We start from the raw sequence: 16,749 nt of genomic DNA on the forward strand, positions 1-16,749 counted from the left end.
TAGTTGTCTACATGCAACAACTTTTATTTAAAAAAGGTGAATTAACATATTCTGGAAAGTAACAGACCCGTGTACAAACTTCTTCTTTCATCTGTGTTGTAAACCTGATGTATATAGTTTCACCAGACTGAAACAGCCTGGTGATTCAGCAGCCTCATGCACAGCATGCAATGCTTGAAAGCTCCTCGTTCTGGGACTAGATAGGAACCTGTGAAGTCTGGACTAACCATGAAGCAGGGCAATCTCCTTGAATCTTTCTGTTTGCCAACTGACACAACACCTTTATGAGGCAGGAACTGTTTGTCTCACTGCATCATGTCTGAAATTACATGTCATTTCTGGTTAAAGTAGTCAAGAAAGAGGGACTGTCAGAAAACGTAAGCATAACATAAGTCATGTTAGATAACACTACATAAGAGAAAAGATGACAACTTTAAATTGTCTATTGTGAATATCTATGCAAACTTTCTCTCACCAGTGGGTAGTACTTATCCAAGTTGTTCTTTCTCATTATAGAATTACCAACTATTGCAACCGGGTGCAGTCACTGGTGGCCACTCCAAACCACATGTTAAAACACAAGCCTATACTGGTAAAGGGCCAGCAGACTATCCCAGTACATCTGCAGCTGCTTTCTAATTATTAAAATATTGCAAGCCCAAATATTCCAAGAAGAACAAATCTTACCAGTCTAGCACCTAAAACCATGAAACTGATTTTAAAATTGTTAAAACACTGGAAGCGTGGATACCTTTTCACTGCATCCTGGCTCTTGAGTCAGCTGCAGAGGGAACAATACCTCTGCGGAGGTTACAGTTAAGTGACGTGAGCAGTTGATGATTTAAGGAAAAAATCCCACATTTTTCTGAAGGGTTGTAGTGGAGGACGGAGGCTTGGGAACTTTAACGAGAACTGGGAATGACTTCTATTCCCTCTTCAGCACAGCACCACCACAAACCCTACCTTACTACTACTGTTGTCACTGGACTACTTCTCCAGCAGAGGAATTCTGTTTGGTGAGAAGAAACCTTTTGGTCCATAGTGTTGCACTTTGAGGCATCAGATTATAGCTGTCTGGAAAGTAATAAGATTAGAGGGAATTGAAGCTCTGCAGATGTTTCTGGTGACATTATGCAGATCTAAAGTCTGTACTGGGTAATACTTACTTTTTAAAAAAACATACCACAGGCCCCAAAATATGCTTATGCACTGTATACAGTATGTTGCTCAGGAGACATGTAGTACAATAATTAAGTTCTAGAACCAAATGTGAGACTAATCGGTAACTATACTTGCTAAAGAAAAGTTTTAATCTGAACCCCTTGCCGACCTAGATTTTATCTTCTCTGGTAGCAGTGCTAGTGCTTGTTACCTAATCTCATAAAATTTGACAGTAGACTCATGCATATTTGTGCAAGTAATGGAGGTTTGAGAGAACAACATAGAAAATAAGTAAGGGTCACTCTTTGACAAAATAATACTAACCAGATTAAATTATTTGCTTTGGAACACAGGAAAAAAAGAAAAAAGGATGTTTCCTTGTAAAAGACCATCTCATGACTTGCTCCAACACATCCCGTTTCCTCATTGGCCCTAGTTGCCACATGCTTGCCTTCTACAAGCTTGGGGATAGTCAGCAAAATCCCCAGGGAAAGCTACTGTGCAGGTGTTCTAAGGCATGAGAACTCTGTGACACATTTAAGCATTAGAAAAAGATATATATATATATACACACACATATATGAAAACTTGTTACATGTTACCTCTGTAACTACACATTACCTCCACTGGGTTATGTTGCCACTGTACATCAACATTCATTAACACAGAGGGACAAAGAAAGATTTTAGTAAGATTTGTGAAGTTCTGGTTGGAACAGAGCCCAAGGGCCCCAGTGTAGGAGCTGCTTCCATCTCACATAATAAATAAAAAAAAAAAAAAAAAAAAAAAAGGAATGTGCAGTGCATTCCCTCGGAACAAGGACTGCAGCTCCACCGGAGCCTATGGAGTTACCAGATGAACGGTCAGCCCCAAAATGTTGGTATTAGTGTAGAAGTCAGGCTGAAGGAGTTGGAGGGTGGAGTCGGTGTGCTCTTCCCTGTGCTGGGTGTTTCATCCTGCAAAAAGCTGTTGCTCCATTGGACCCTAGAGTTGGAACTTGGTGCAATGTTGTCAGGTCATGAAGTTCCATTGCAAGTCAGGGATTTTTCCATTGGTTTGGCTTTCTGCAGAATGTTTTGATTTTCATTGTGCATATAGCTGGCACAAATAGCCAGCCAGTGCTGGGGCAAGAGAGCAGGATGCAAATTAGATTAGTAAAAGGAGCAACTGTTGCATGAGGGGAAGGTTGCTGACCTCTGAGCAGCTGATCCCGTGGGAAACACTGTCCTACCGGCCAAAGCAAATTGCACTTGGCTTTCGGGTGAGATGTACAGGCCCTACCCACCTACCCTGGTTAAGACCGCAGTTCTTTATCTAGGAGGGTTAAAGAAGGAGCTTAAGCAAGTGCGACATGGCTTTAGACAGAACATGCAAGTGAAGGACTTTTCCAGAAACAGCCCTGTGCAGCTGGCACAGAATGTCTGATTCCTGCCCCCCCCAGTCTGCTGCAATGGGAAAGTAGAGAGGGATCTGGTGAGACCTACGTGGTCGTGGGGACCTGCTCTCTGGGAGAGCTCCCACTCTGCGTGGATGCAGGTGTTTGGAAAAAGCACAGCTCTACACCATTTGCTTCTGGTGTTTCTGCAAAACTGAAGCATGGATGAAACACATGCACTAAACATATTGTGCTTCAGGCTTTTTACCATGTGAGCCTACTTGCTTAGGCTACTGTGAGCTTCTGATTCAAGAGTCTAGCACTGGGCTTCCAGGGGTACCCAAAAAGTGGATTTCAGGTTCTAAAAAGATCATACTTTGGATTTACAGTAGTCACACCTCTTTTTACCAAACATGCTACCTGCTCCAAGGACTGCATATGTGTAGTGTACAAACTGTAATATCTCAATTTTCCCTGAGAAGTCACCCCCTTAACTTGCTAAGCCAGCATTTCTGCACCATTATTCTAGCTGGGGTCACAGATCTTGGACGAAGGATCTGGGCCATCTCCTGGTGGGTATTCTGTCATTGCAAGCACCTCTTCCTCCTCAGCTCAAGAGGATGAGGTGAGTGAGGTAACAGAATATCACCTCAAGTCTGTGGCTTTATTGTGGTTTTATCTGAGTAATTGAACCAAGGAAAAATGTTCCTTCTTCTATTTCCCAACCTTACCAAGGTGGGTAAGCATCCGCTTGTATCTCTAACAGCAAAATCTGTTCAGGCAACTTATAAAATAATATGTGCAGCAAGGGTGTAAGAGCAGTCACTCATGATGTGCAGCCACTCAGCCAAGACAGAATTTTCCAAAGCTTTTTCATTATTACCCTCTGGATACTCTGACCTAGCAGGATGTAGCAAGAGAATTAAACTGAGCAGACTGCCAAAATACCTGCTAATTAACTTTTTTAACTTCCCTCAGTATCAGTCTATGAGCAGGATACAGTTTCAAATAATTAGGCCTGAGACCTTTAAAATGTCATTAACTCTTTCATTTTCTAACTGCTCTGTATTAGTTGAATGCTTCTTGAAGCCCTTGGATTTGTTTGTACTTTGTTAGGGCCTTCCGTTCTGTAGGCAGGAGGAATCTCACATCAATGTCTCATTCCTAGCTCCGTTTAAAAGGAGGGATGCTGAGCTTTGCAGAGCAACAGCACAAAATAATTCTGCATAATGCAAACAAAGAGATTATGTAGATTTCCTTCAACTCAGGGAAAGCAGGCTGATCTACGTACAAGTAAAGACCAAAAAACCCCCCTTTTCATACAAAATTATGAACGGAGCATGGACAGCAATACTCACTCTCTGCTACTCATTGAACAATTTGCCTATTTATGATACTGCTGATTCTGCCAAGAACTGTCCTATAATTCCACAGAAATCAAGGAAAATTTTAGTGATTTTTATAGACCTTTAGACAGTTTGGACTTTTGTTTTTGCTGGGGGAATTGTGCGATTCAAGACAGCGGTACTATGGCTATACAGCTGCAGTCATTTCACTTCCTGGAGAAAGAAAATTTCTCTAGCTCCAAGAGAAATTACTTCCCTTCAACATAATTTTTGATAGTACTAAGAAACACCTGTTGAACAAAGTGGGGGAGATCCACAACAAAACAGGTGCAGGCGGCTAATACAAGAGTACCAGAGATGCATTTGCCAAGCAGGCAGAAAAGCAAGCTAGTGTTAGTAGATCTGTGCTGACGCTCAGACCTAGTTCAGTGTTTCTCACTTTGAGTACCAAAGTATCTGCTCCTTCAAGCTGATGGCAAATTGCTTATACTGTCTGTATATTGCCTTCAAGAGCACAGCAATATCCTGCGTGTTCTCGCACAGTGTCATTTTCTTCCTTGCCCAAACCACCAATTCCTTGCAACAGACTGTAGTATTGTCAGCTTTCTTCTGCCCCAAATACCTTGTATCTCTTTAAGCATTTATACTACCATGCTACTTCAAGTCGGCATTCAAAGTCCAGATAAACTTGGAATACTACTCAGCTTTAAAAATCTAGAAATAGCATATTGTTTTACTATTTACTTATCTGCTTTTATCTTCGATTTCTATCTCCTTTTATTTTAGCTTTTACAGTAATAGGTTTGTGGATCTAGCAGTAAGCACAGAAGACCTCCCCTGCTTATAGAAACATTACATTCAGCAGTGCATTGATGTGATTTCTTTTCTTAAACTGGTTCATGGGTACATTTTTGCATCTTGAAGCAAAGACTCTAGTTTAGCTATTGCACTAACGTTGGCTCCAGGTTATGGCACTGCATAAAGGGAGCCCGAACAATGAACCCAGGCAAACTCTGAACTTGAAAATGCAGCTCTAATTCATAGTAAAATCAAATTTATACTCTTCCCACCTCTTATTTTAATTCACAGCTCACCTCATCCAAGCAGAGCACAACCATATAACAGCAGTGCTTCACCCAGTCCTCTCTTCCTAGCTATCCAGCTCTGGTGTGACTGCTCCCAGTTTCAAGACCCAACTCTTCTCCAGGTGAATATCATTTAGGTTTACTACTACTCCCACAACCCTCCACACCCCTCTTCTCATTTAGGTAAAGGCAGCAGGAGGTTTTATGAGTTGTAATGCTTTATTATATAAAGCACACCAATAGATAAGGTATTATAATAATGTATTCTCCAAGGTCATGAAGTTTCTATCTCATTGCTCAAACAGCGGGTTGAGTGCTGTGTTCCAGTTCCTCTCTTTAGTCGGGGTGAGTCTGAGGTTCTTTCTGATCTTTATTTAACTATAATAAAATGATAAGAAAAGCAGCAAACTTGTACTTTCTGCAGATTTTTTTGAGGTTCAAGTTTGCAGGGATTCACTGTCGTGCTGGGGAATGCTCCAGCACTGATTTCCTCAGGCTACTTAGGCAGAAGAAAAGAGGTGGAGGTAGCCAGCAAGGCAACTTTCCAAAGCCCACCCCCACATTAGCTTTCTACAGCCATCCCATTGCACTGCTCAAGCATCCTCAACTTTGCCTTCTATGCTGCACTGAACTGTCCCTTACAAAAATACCCACTTGTTGTCACTAAACTGCTGTCCTTCTTCCCTTCCATACTTCACCTCAAAGATAAGCCATCACAAAATAAATCACTCCTCCTACAGTAACACTCCGTATCAACAAATTCCTACATGAAAACTTCCACATTTCCCCTAAGAGGCCAATAAAACCTATAGAGAAACAAAAATGTGTTAGGTTCACAATACCAGAACAATCCAACGGTTGGTGCAAAGTTAATATGAATGTGTGGTGCAATTTTGTTGCTGTGTATTACAGCAGAATTGTGTCTCAAAGTTTTTAAATGTATACCTTGCAGATTGACACGGTATTTTATTGAGTAATCAGTGCTTTTTCCTTGGTAACATAACTGTGCAGCAAATATTTTGTGATGGGAAAAGCTAGAATTGTTTTCTTCCAACTATTGTGCAGTGAAAAGGAGAATGTAAATTATTTTATATGTAGAAGCAGGGTAAAACCTAACACCTTGCCAGGGAAATTTTATACTCATCAGTTCTTACTTTTATTTCATAAGAAAAATGCCATGTCTTCTACAATAGGAGGAGGAGGAAACTCGAGTCCTGGCTGCAAAGGTCCACCAGATGTGAGACTGAGGTAGAAAGGGTGAGACTGAGCATTGACTAGGACAGCCGTGACACCTAGACTTATGAAACACTGGTGGGAGTGCTAAAAAAAGACCAACCATGATTCTAAGCATCTCTACCTACAAGGTTCCCAATTTGAGTGAGCTGTATTAAGAAGCATAAAAGGAAAGAAGAGACCTGCTGCGTACTAGGTAGGAGAGGAAACCAGGGGATCTGAGGCACCTTGATGTGTCCTTCTGAGGGGCCGCCATGTTTCCCACCGAAATCACATCACAGTCCTTGCCAACACCTTGCCGATACACTGGATCTACCTTAGTGTTTCTCATGTAAACACTGTTGCTGCCCCCTCAGAGACATTTTGGCACTTCCACCCAAACCCTGGTGCTGTGCTGCCCCAGTGTTCCCCACCCAAGCCCCAAGCCCTGTCCCAGGGTCACCTCAGGGCTGGCCCTCTGGCCCTGTGGGCAGCCTGGGGCAGGCTCCTGCCCCTCCACAGCCATGGGGTCTTTCCCACCTCAGACCCAACCCAGCTGAGCCTCTGTGGGGCCCTGCTGGAGAAGGTAGTCCCCATCATGGGCCTGAAGAGCACTGGCCCCACAACTCATCCCCTTCCTACAAGCCAGCCCTGATGGGGATCCCTGCAGCCCATGCCCCCGCTTGCAGAGCTCCAGTTTCTCCATCCCCTGTGGATGCAGGGACCGTGCCTCCTCCATGCCCCCAGCAGCTTGTCCGTGACCTATGGCAGGCCTCAGCGCTGAGGGCATACCCTCTTAGTGACACCCCCAGGCACGCTGCACCACCACTACCATGTTGCTTCTTCCTCATAAGTAAGGTGATTTTATGTTGGGATCATGTCACTTAATCGCAAATGCAAAGGACAGAACATTGATGAAGATTACCAAAGGGCTGGAGCACCTCTCCTACAAAGACAATCTGAGAGAGCTGGGGTTGTTCAGCCTGGAGAGGAGAAGGCTCTGGGGAGACCTTATAGCCCCTTCCAGTACCTGAAGGGGGCCTATAAGAAAGCTGGGGAGGGGCTGTTTGCAAGGGCATGTAGCGATAGGATGAGGGACAATGGTTTTAAACTCGAGCAGGGTAGGTTTAGATGAGACATTAGGAAGAAGTTCTTTACAATGAGGGTGGTGAGACACTGGCACAGGTTGCCCAGAGAGGTGGTGGAGGCCCCATCCCTGGAGATATTCAAGGCCAAGCTTGATGAGGCTCTGAGCAACCTGATCTAGTTGAAGATGTCCCTGCTTACTGCAGGGGGGTTGGACTAGGTGATCTTTAAAGGTCCCTTCCAACCCAACACATTCTATGAGTCTATGATTTATTTATTCATATTTTATTCTTATTTCTTAATTTATTTTCATGGGAGCCGAAGTAAGTGAATTTTACATGCCAGAAGAGGCCCTCATGCCAGGTACCAAATCTACTAGTGGAAAGGGCCAGGATCAGCTCTTGTGTGTAAGAAAACGTGCAATTTTTATACATTTGATTTCTGTCTCTCCTTTTCCTTGCCTGTACCTTTTCCAAGTATGAAGTTACTAGTGTTCAGAGAGCTCCGTAGTGGCCAAAGATCTTCCTCACTGAACCACTATAACAATGGCATCATTTTGAGAGGATGATCAGATTTATTTTTAATGTGGATAATCAGCATGCATTTCCTTTTTCTCAGAAGCAGCTGAACCATCTGGGCTGAGATTTCCCTCCCCCAAGCCTCTATGCTTGAGACAGATGCTTGAGTGGAGAAGTTCAGCTTAAATAATTGCTGTTTAGCAAAAGCATACGCTATTGGGGAAAAAAGACAAGCCGAGGCTGTTATAATGGCTGGTAATTTTGGTAAAGGGTGCTACTAGTAGGCCAGCACATAAGCACATTATGAATAGATGACTTTGTCTCTCTTTGTACGCCCTAATGGCTGAGGGGCAGACAGATGAGGGAGAGGATAGGACAAGTGCCCTTGTGCAGAAAATCAACAGGAGATCAGGCACACCCTGGTCTCTGGCTACATATTTTTACCATCTTCAGGAGAGAGAGGTAATGGTGGGCAGCACTTCACGTTATGTTGAAGTGTTTCTCTCCTCCTCAAGGTTACTTACACTTTTTCTTTCAGTCTGCAGCCTGCTATAAAGGCTGAGTTGCTGAATTGCAGTCTCCCACTGACAAAAGGACACCATGTTAATCACCCATTAATGTCTCTAAGGGTAATGAGCACAGCCCGCTAAAAACATACATGTAGCCACACTAGCCATGTGAAAAGCCACTGGCTCTTTCACTTTTCCTCTGAGGTTCTGCCATTTTCATTGTTCCTTGTAGTTGCCTTGTAGGTGCATTGGCTGATCTGCACCAGTTGAAACTGGACCATTTCCCCGACGGTTGGCTTGGTTTCTTCATGATGTTTGGCTCGGTTTCTTCATGATGTTTGGCTCGGTTTCTTCATGATATCATTGCCAACAGAACGCTTCCTGCTCTTGCTGTTATGTACCAGCGAATGACAGCGGTAAAAGGATGTGTGCAATTACTAAGCACACTATAGGAGGGAACTGGATGTAGGCACCAGCCGTTAACTTAGCTTTCTTGATTTGTTACATTCTTAGGTGTACCTAGCATACACAGAAAATTAAAAATTTCATTGAAGCTATGAAAAAATATTCCTATTAACCACTCTAACAGAAGAAAAAAATGATGTTTCACTAAAGGCTAGTTAGCATGAAGCATCATCAGTGGCAACTCTAACACATTTTGACTGGTGAAGGTCTCAGCAGAAAACCTAATAGTAGATTTGTGCACAAGCACAAGCCTGTGTGTGTGTAACACAGTTGATGTTTCAATGAGCAGCACAGCACAAACCAAGAAGAGCTTATGTTATTCCTAACAGTAACAAGATAATACTAAGAAGACAAGATTGGCTTAGATGTCAAAGTTTGAAAAACAGAGAAAATAGCCATTACCTTGTAAAAAGCCTTGTAAATTTCTGCTTCATGCCCGTTTTTGCACTAACACTGATTTTCCACATGCTTATCTTTGAAGGTTTGGGGATAGCCAGAAAATTCCCTACTGAGGGATACTGTGCAGGTGGACAAATGCGTGAGAACACTATGATGCATTTAAGCACTAGTAAAAAAAAAATAATTAAAAAAAATATGTATGGAAACGACATGGTGGTATATGCTGTAACTTTTGACATCTTGCCTTTGTTACAGCATGTTTCCTCCTTGTTACACCTTGTGTTATGCTGCATGCATGTTACTATTAAGACAGAAGACAGAATAACAAAGAAATGTTTTAGTGAGGTTTATGAAGTTCTGCTGGGTTGGACCCCACTTTTCCCAAGGCAAGAACTACCCCTGTTCTCTTTGTCTGGCTCAGGATCACTCTCCTTCTCTACATCAGTTCTCTATAGCAATAATAGCCCATTTGGATACATAACCAAAAAAAATTCTGGGGCTGCACTGAGACTGACCCGTGATAGATTAACATGCTATAGCTCCTTCCTGGCCTGAGCATGCCATTATTATTGTTGTAAAGAAAATCTCACCAAAATATAGGGCTAGTATATGTTTGTGCATATCCACATGTAAGCACTCATGCTGACAAGGCACAGGTTTAGCATCTGACTCAAAAATAATTGAGTCCACCAGTTTAGATATAAACTTCACACTTTGATGCATGTTCTTGACTGTATAACACTTCTACGTCCTCCTTAAATAACTAAGGAACCTCGGGACTTTTGCAGATTAGAAAACGCTGGAATATCAGGAAATTTCTACTAACTGATACTTATACCATCCTCCCCATGTTCACAGGGATGATGAATATCGAATTTCTCAGGCAGAAGAAACAGTGCAGTTGTACTACACATGGGATTTATAAGAGAAACTGCAGGGACTGTGGCAGCAGTAGGAGTAATAATGGGAAGTTCCTGTTTTACCAGTTCTTTTATTCTCCATTATTGGAGGAGACATACTAAGAGATACTCTGCTTATATCACCCTGTGAATGAGGATAATTTTGTAGCTGGCAGGAAGAATTTGCCCTTTCATTAGGAGCAGGCCAAAAGTTCTTAAAGAGTTCTGCATAAAAAAATGCCGTTCTACTACGTGGTCCGTATCAGGGTTATTAGCTATGGCTGCAGAGTACCCAAGAATATTCAGTGCACGAGCTTTCAAAACAGCCACGGGAGTTTTGCTTTCATTAGATAAAATTCTGTCTTTCCTGGGAGTAAAATAGATACATGAAGCAGGTACTGCAAATAAACGGTCTTGCAAACCTTCTAGGAAAAATCACTGGAAAATGATTTTTTGTTGGAAAAGAAATTAGTCATCACCATTTGTCTTTATCACTGGTAAATGCACATGACTTTTCTGCAGAATAAACCTGCATGCACATGTCACGTCTTAGATGCTGAATGTTTCCCCCACCTGTTTGATGTTCCCCCTTTCATGTGATACAGACCTGAGGTTTGATCCACCCTCTGTGATATATATATATCCGTGGAGCTAGATAAGAGCCTTACAAGCCTCACTCACAACTGGTATAGGTTATTTTAAACAATATAAAAATAACCTTCATCATAGCTTAAAGGATTTTTGTAAGGCATCAAGTATTTGAAAAATTGAATAAAATTATGTGGGCTATCTTCATGATACTTTTAATAGAGCTTCCTCTCCAAAGAAATACTTAGTTTTTTATCTTCTAGTACAAGCATTAAATAGAGAACATGTTGTTCTTCTCTGTGATGATATACTCTGAAAATAGATGTTAGCCTTTGTGCTTGGAGAACGTGTGAATTCACTTGATTTCTTTCAAACAAAGCTCAGTATGCTGTGGGAAAAGCTTGGCATCTTTGCTTGGAAATGGGATAAATTGCAATAGTAACCTTTACTTGGCCTTGCACCGTGGTGCCAACAAGCTAAACAAATAGAAATACTGCATAGCAAAAGATGCATAAGAAAAATAAACAGTTTGGCATTATAAATGATAGCACTTACCGCGCACTTGACAAATAAGAGAATCATAGAATACCAGGTTGGAAGGGACCTCAAGAATCATCTGGTCCATCCTTTCTTGGCAAAAACAGTCTAGAAAAGCACCCTGTCCAGCTGAATCTTAAAAGTGTCCAATGCTGGGGAATCCACACTTCCCTGGGGAGATTATTCCAATGGCTGATTGTTCTCATTGTGAAAAATTGTCTTCTTGTGTTCAGTCGGAATCTCCCCTGGAGTAACGTGTACCCATTACTCCTTGTCTGTTCCTTATGACTCCTTGTAAAAAGAGACTCTCCATCATTTTTGTAGCCACCCTTTAAATACCAGAACATGGTGATAAGGTCTCTCACAACTCTTCTTTTCTCAAGGCTGAACAAACCCTGTTCTCTCAGCCTTGTGTTGAATGGAAGGCTTCATAGTCCTCTGACCATCTTGGTGGCCCTTCTCTGGACCCTGTCCAGCCTGTCCACATCTTTTTTGTATAGCAGGAACCAAAACTGAACACATTATCCCAAGTGTGACCTGACAACCGCAGAGTAGAGTGGGATAATGACTTCTTTATCTTGGCTGCTGATGCCCTTGTTGATGCAACTCAGCAGTCTGTTCACTTTCTTTGCTGCAGCAGCACACTATTCACTCATATTGAGCTTGTTGGCCACCAGGACCTTACACTTGTCCTTGTTAAACTTGGTAAGGGTCTTGCTAGCCCACTCTTCCAGCTTATCCAGGTCTTGCTGTAGGATGGCTCTCCCTTCCAAAGTGTCCACTTCCTCACTCAGTTTGGTATCATCAGCAAACTTCATCAGGGTAGAGCTGGTCACATCATCCAGATCACTTACAAAGATATTAAACAGTGTTGGACCCAATATCGATCCCTGGAGGACCGCACTTGTGACAGGTTGCTGGTTTGAAAAGGAGCTACTTACCACCACCCTCTGGCACCCACCGCACAGACCACTTGTCTAGACCATAACACATCAGTTCCTCTAGTAGGAAGCAGCAGGGAAACTCTGTTGAAAGTCTTGGAGAAATCCAGGTAGACAATGTCCACTGCTCACCCCACATCAACCAAGCGGGTTACTTTGTTGTAGGAGGTGATCAAGTTTGTAAAGCACAATTTGCCCTTGGTGAATCCGTGCTGGCTTTTCCCAATCATGGGCTTCATGACTGAGCATGTGAGGGGTAACAGCCTCGCCATCAGCAGACTTGCAGGGCTCTGCCATGCTCCGTATCTGCTGTGCTACACCATGTACTTACCCTGGTAGCTAAGGGGAAAGCATCAAGAAGTGCTCTGTTGTAGATCACGCAGAGCAATCAAGCTGGTCAGCAAGGTTTCTCCAAGCACTTTTTGGTTGAACCTGCCATTTTGATTCAGCATTTTTCTGCAAAAAGTGACACCAGTTCAGGCAAAATTTCCCACAAATAACAACAAAGAAATTAGAAATGGAGCTTCATTGAATGGAAGTGGGTTTGTTTTAGAAAACTTGAGAAATTATATCAAACCAAATTTCATTACATTCTTACATTAATTCATGACATTGTAGAATTGCATGAAGTGGTATAATTTTTATGAAGATGTTTGGAACAGTAGTCAGTAATATGCTATGGTATGAAACATTACTGTAGTGAAAGCAGTACATCAAAAGTGCAATGCTTTTTTTTAATCTATTTTTTTTAGTTAGCTGTCTAGGTGAAAGTATGTCATACTTTTTGTGAGAAAAGTATTTTTAAAGTTGGCTTTTCTTTGATTTCCAAAGAAATTGATAATACAAAAAACGTTCATAAACTACAAATTCTGTGCTTTAACCAGTTCTAATACCAATAATACTTAAAAAAAGACCATTCATGAATAACATAGACAGAAAGGGCAAATTAAGCCCCACAATACTCTGTTAAAAGTATTTACAATTATTTGAAAGCAAAAGAGAGTAACGCAAGGAAGATCTTATTTTATCCAACAAACATGCTCATTCCCTGTTATTTCACCTGAAAAACTAGAAGAAATTTCATGCAAATAGCTCAGGAAACATGAAGTTCCCAGATAATACGGTGATATGACATGTTACTGACTCACTATTCTATAGTAATTGCACTAAGTGATGCTTTCTTTAACTGTTAATTTCTAGCATTAAGTATTATTCATAAAGAAAAATTATTCTTTCTAAAGAAAAGACAGTCCACATTTGTATATGAACACAAAAGACATTCATGGGCTACTAGTTTGTGTGAAAATAATTATTTCTGTTAGAATATTTTTTAAATATCATGTCAGTGGGAAGAATGGTTTCCATTTTATTATCCTAGGTTTTGTAACATTTATTTGAAATGTTGCACATCATATATTAATGGATTTCCTTATAATATCTCTGAAGCTGAGGACAGAATCTTTCTTTTACTGTAATTCCCGTCAGGATTTCAGAAGAAATGGTTTTTTTATAAGGACTTTGAATAAGCGTATAGTCTTCTGATGTACTTGGGAGTTTGAACAAACCCTCTGTTTCCAAAATGTTATCTTCAATGAGCAAAGGAAAAAAAAGACAAACATTTAAAGCTTTGTGGGGACCTTGCAAGTTGTTGCAGGTATTTCAAATTATATACAAGACTAAATTAAGAGCTGTAAACCATATGAGATTACTCCAATTTTGAACAAGAACTGTGCTCTTCCTTATAAAGCCAGTTCCTCTACAAATGCTAATTTCTGTCCTTGAACATCTGTAGAAGACAGTATCATCCATGCATGCTTTATATCTCTAGCACTTTTCAACTCACGTAGTCCTGCAATAAACCTTGATTGTTAATTGCATATTGTAAAGTTTTTTCAAACTATTTTTTTTTCATTCAAAAATCACAAATGCCGAAGATGAGGCAGCCAATGCTATCAGAGAAACAGCTGCTATGTGCACTCTGTTAAACAGTACATGCTAGCACTTTTTTTTTCATGCTGATTTGATCTGTAGTAGGTGGAACATACCAACAGAAATAATGAAAAATGTATCAGGGATATGATTTAGGGATTACTTCACAGCCTTGATGTAGAGAAGGGAAAAAAAGATTCAGTATTGGATAAATTTGCACTAAGCAACAACAAGGGCAAAATTCTGTCTTGGTGCCCATGGATAAATTCTGGTGAAAAAGTGAATGAATTTGAGCAAAACTTCTAGTGTTCCTTGTACCACTGAAGCTACTAAAAAGGTTCCCCTAACTTCAGAGCATTAAGGACTGAAGGCAGAGTGCTGGTCTTGACACTCATGCCTCCCTACAGGCAGCCATCAGCAAACCATGAAAATATGGACCTTATCAAAGGTCCTTGTGATAAGGAAGAGTAGTAGAGCAGGAGGTTGCACAGGATGTTTTTTCCATGCACACTTCTAAGAAGCACTGTACAGCAAAATCCAGCCAGCGCACTCTCACTGGGAAATTGCATGGTCTCGAAGTAGAGAATGGCGTTATCCTTATATATTTTGCATTCCTTTAATAGACATATGCAGAAAGCTTTTATCTAGAAACTGTTTTGTTCTCTATTAAATTACATGATTTGTAGAATAAATTTGTACGGTTTCTACTCCAAATCTTCAAATGTTTTGTTACAAGCTTTTTTTAATAGGACCTTTATACAATGTCTTGCTAAGATGCACTACTTGTGCTTTCCTGCAACATAATTCTTCCATAAATTGCCACACTTCTGTATCATTCCTTTCTAGTCTTCATTTATATTTCCTTCTTGATAGAAAGCAAGTAGTGAAGAACCCATCTGCCTTTCAAGGTGATACACAAAATCACAGAATCACAGAATGGTTCAGGTTGGAAGGGACCTTAAAGATTATCTAGTTCCAACCCTCCTGCCGTGGGCAGGGACACCTCCCACTAGACCAGGCCGCTCAAAGCCTCAAAATATGGAATGCTTCACAAATTTGCGTGTCATCCTTGCGCAGGGGCCATGCTAATCTTCTCCGTATTGTTCCAATTTTAGTATATGTGCTACCGAAGCGAGCACAAATGTTCGTAGCTAAAATACAACAGGAATACGTTTCCAGAGTTGTTTCGTCTGTGAGCATTGACAATAGCTGTCTTGACTCAAATGATGCATATATACGCTTGAAGAATGTGTGAAGAATCTCACATAGATAAAAAGTGAGTCAGGTTTCAAAGCGACATAGAAAAAACAGCAAGAGGAGGTACAGCCTGACAGTTGCATTTCTACATCTTCTGAAGACACGGGCTCCCTTACACGATACCTTTAGATATACAAGTCATCTATCGATCAGTCAGACCTGTAACTGTTCACGTAGCCTATTGACCTCTAGTCAGCTTGAGTCAGCTCTGATTTCACAAGAAAATAAAGCAGGTATGTGGCCGTGGACATTTTGAGATAAGAACCGGAGTTGACTCAAAAGTGATCAAGCTGCAGAAAAATACAGCTGTAACAGTGTTCCTTCAGCACTTTATAAAAACAAGAAACATCCAAAATTAGTGGCTGAAGAATACACTTATGTCAAATTGGTTTGGGGACCTTTTCTGACATGCTGAATGTTCAGATTGTTTGGTGCTCACATTTTACTCCTGCCAGTAAATAAGGATAAAAAAAACCCCCATGGCTTATATAATTGCGTGCTTCATCTTCTGTTTCAAAGGCTTGGAGAATGGTTCGGTATACACCAAAGCACAGCTTTCGTATGAATGTCTAAACATGGAAACTGCAGTTTGTTGAAACTAAGCTCCTTTGGAATAGTTCTGCCAAATAAACAGTATCAATAATGGATTATTTTCCTGAATTTCTAGAAAGCAAGCTGGCTAAAAGTCCTGAAAGTCACTGTCTCTTCCATTCAGGCCATTGAACTGTCATGCTTTAAAAGAGAACACCACTACAGTTCCCGCTAGGATTTTCCCCTCCCTCTCCTGCTCACCAGGAATGCCTCCACTGGTCCTGAAGTAGGAAAGACTCACAAGGCAAATCAATAGTACCTGTTCCTTTGTCTGTAGAAGCTAGGCTACTTCTGCCTATGAAGAGACATCATTTCTTTCTCTTTCTACGTACCCCTCTTTTGCATGCCTAGCAAAGGACGACAAGCATTTACATTATTAGTTAACAAAAAGCCCAATATCCAGTCGCGTGGGGAAGTAGTTATACTAATTCTACAGATTAAACCTCTTCCTTTCCCTGTCCCAAGCCTCAGAGAGACCAAATGTTGGACTGTGAAATACAGAAAAATACGTTGGTTCTTCTCCCATGTACAATAATGGAACTTCATTGGGAGTTGTCAGGTTAGTAGACTAGATACTTCTCAAAATAAGTTGAGTCAATGTATTATATCAAACATATTTTTCAGTCAAACTAGGGGATGAAAGTTGCTGAAGAGGCCTTTCTAAACTAAATCATATAAAAGCCTTCACCAGCACCATGAAGATTTAAAAGAAATGGATAATAAATAAGGAAGAAATTCATTAGCACTTTTTTTGGTTCAGGTGGCTATAAAGATAATGATCTTATCTCCTATGAATAATTTGTACAAAACTCCTTCAAAAGTCCTGCACAATTTTTTAGTGTGTTCAAGGA

The 16,749-nt window shown here is 41.0% G+C and overlaps 1 non-coding gene across 1 annotated transcript; it reads right to left on the bottom strand.

Moving 5' to 3' along the window:
• Nucleotides 1-15,082: 15,082 nt before the first annotated feature.
• LOC128906432 (U6 spliceosomal RNA) lies at nucleotides 15,083-15,189 on the bottom strand. The gene has a single exon (XR_008465176.1). It is a non-coding gene; the product is annotated as a U6 spliceosomal RNA (small nuclear RNA).
• Between the last annotated feature and the right edge of the window lie 1,560 nt (nucleotides 15,190-16,749).

Source organism: Rissa tridactyla, chromosome 2 (assembly GCF_028500815.1).
Source record: "Rissa tridactyla isolate bRisTri1 chromosome 2, bRisTri1.patW.cur.20221130, whole genome shotgun sequence".
Lineage (NCBI taxonomy): Eukaryota > Metazoa > Chordata > Aves > Charadriiformes > Laridae > Rissa > Rissa tridactyla.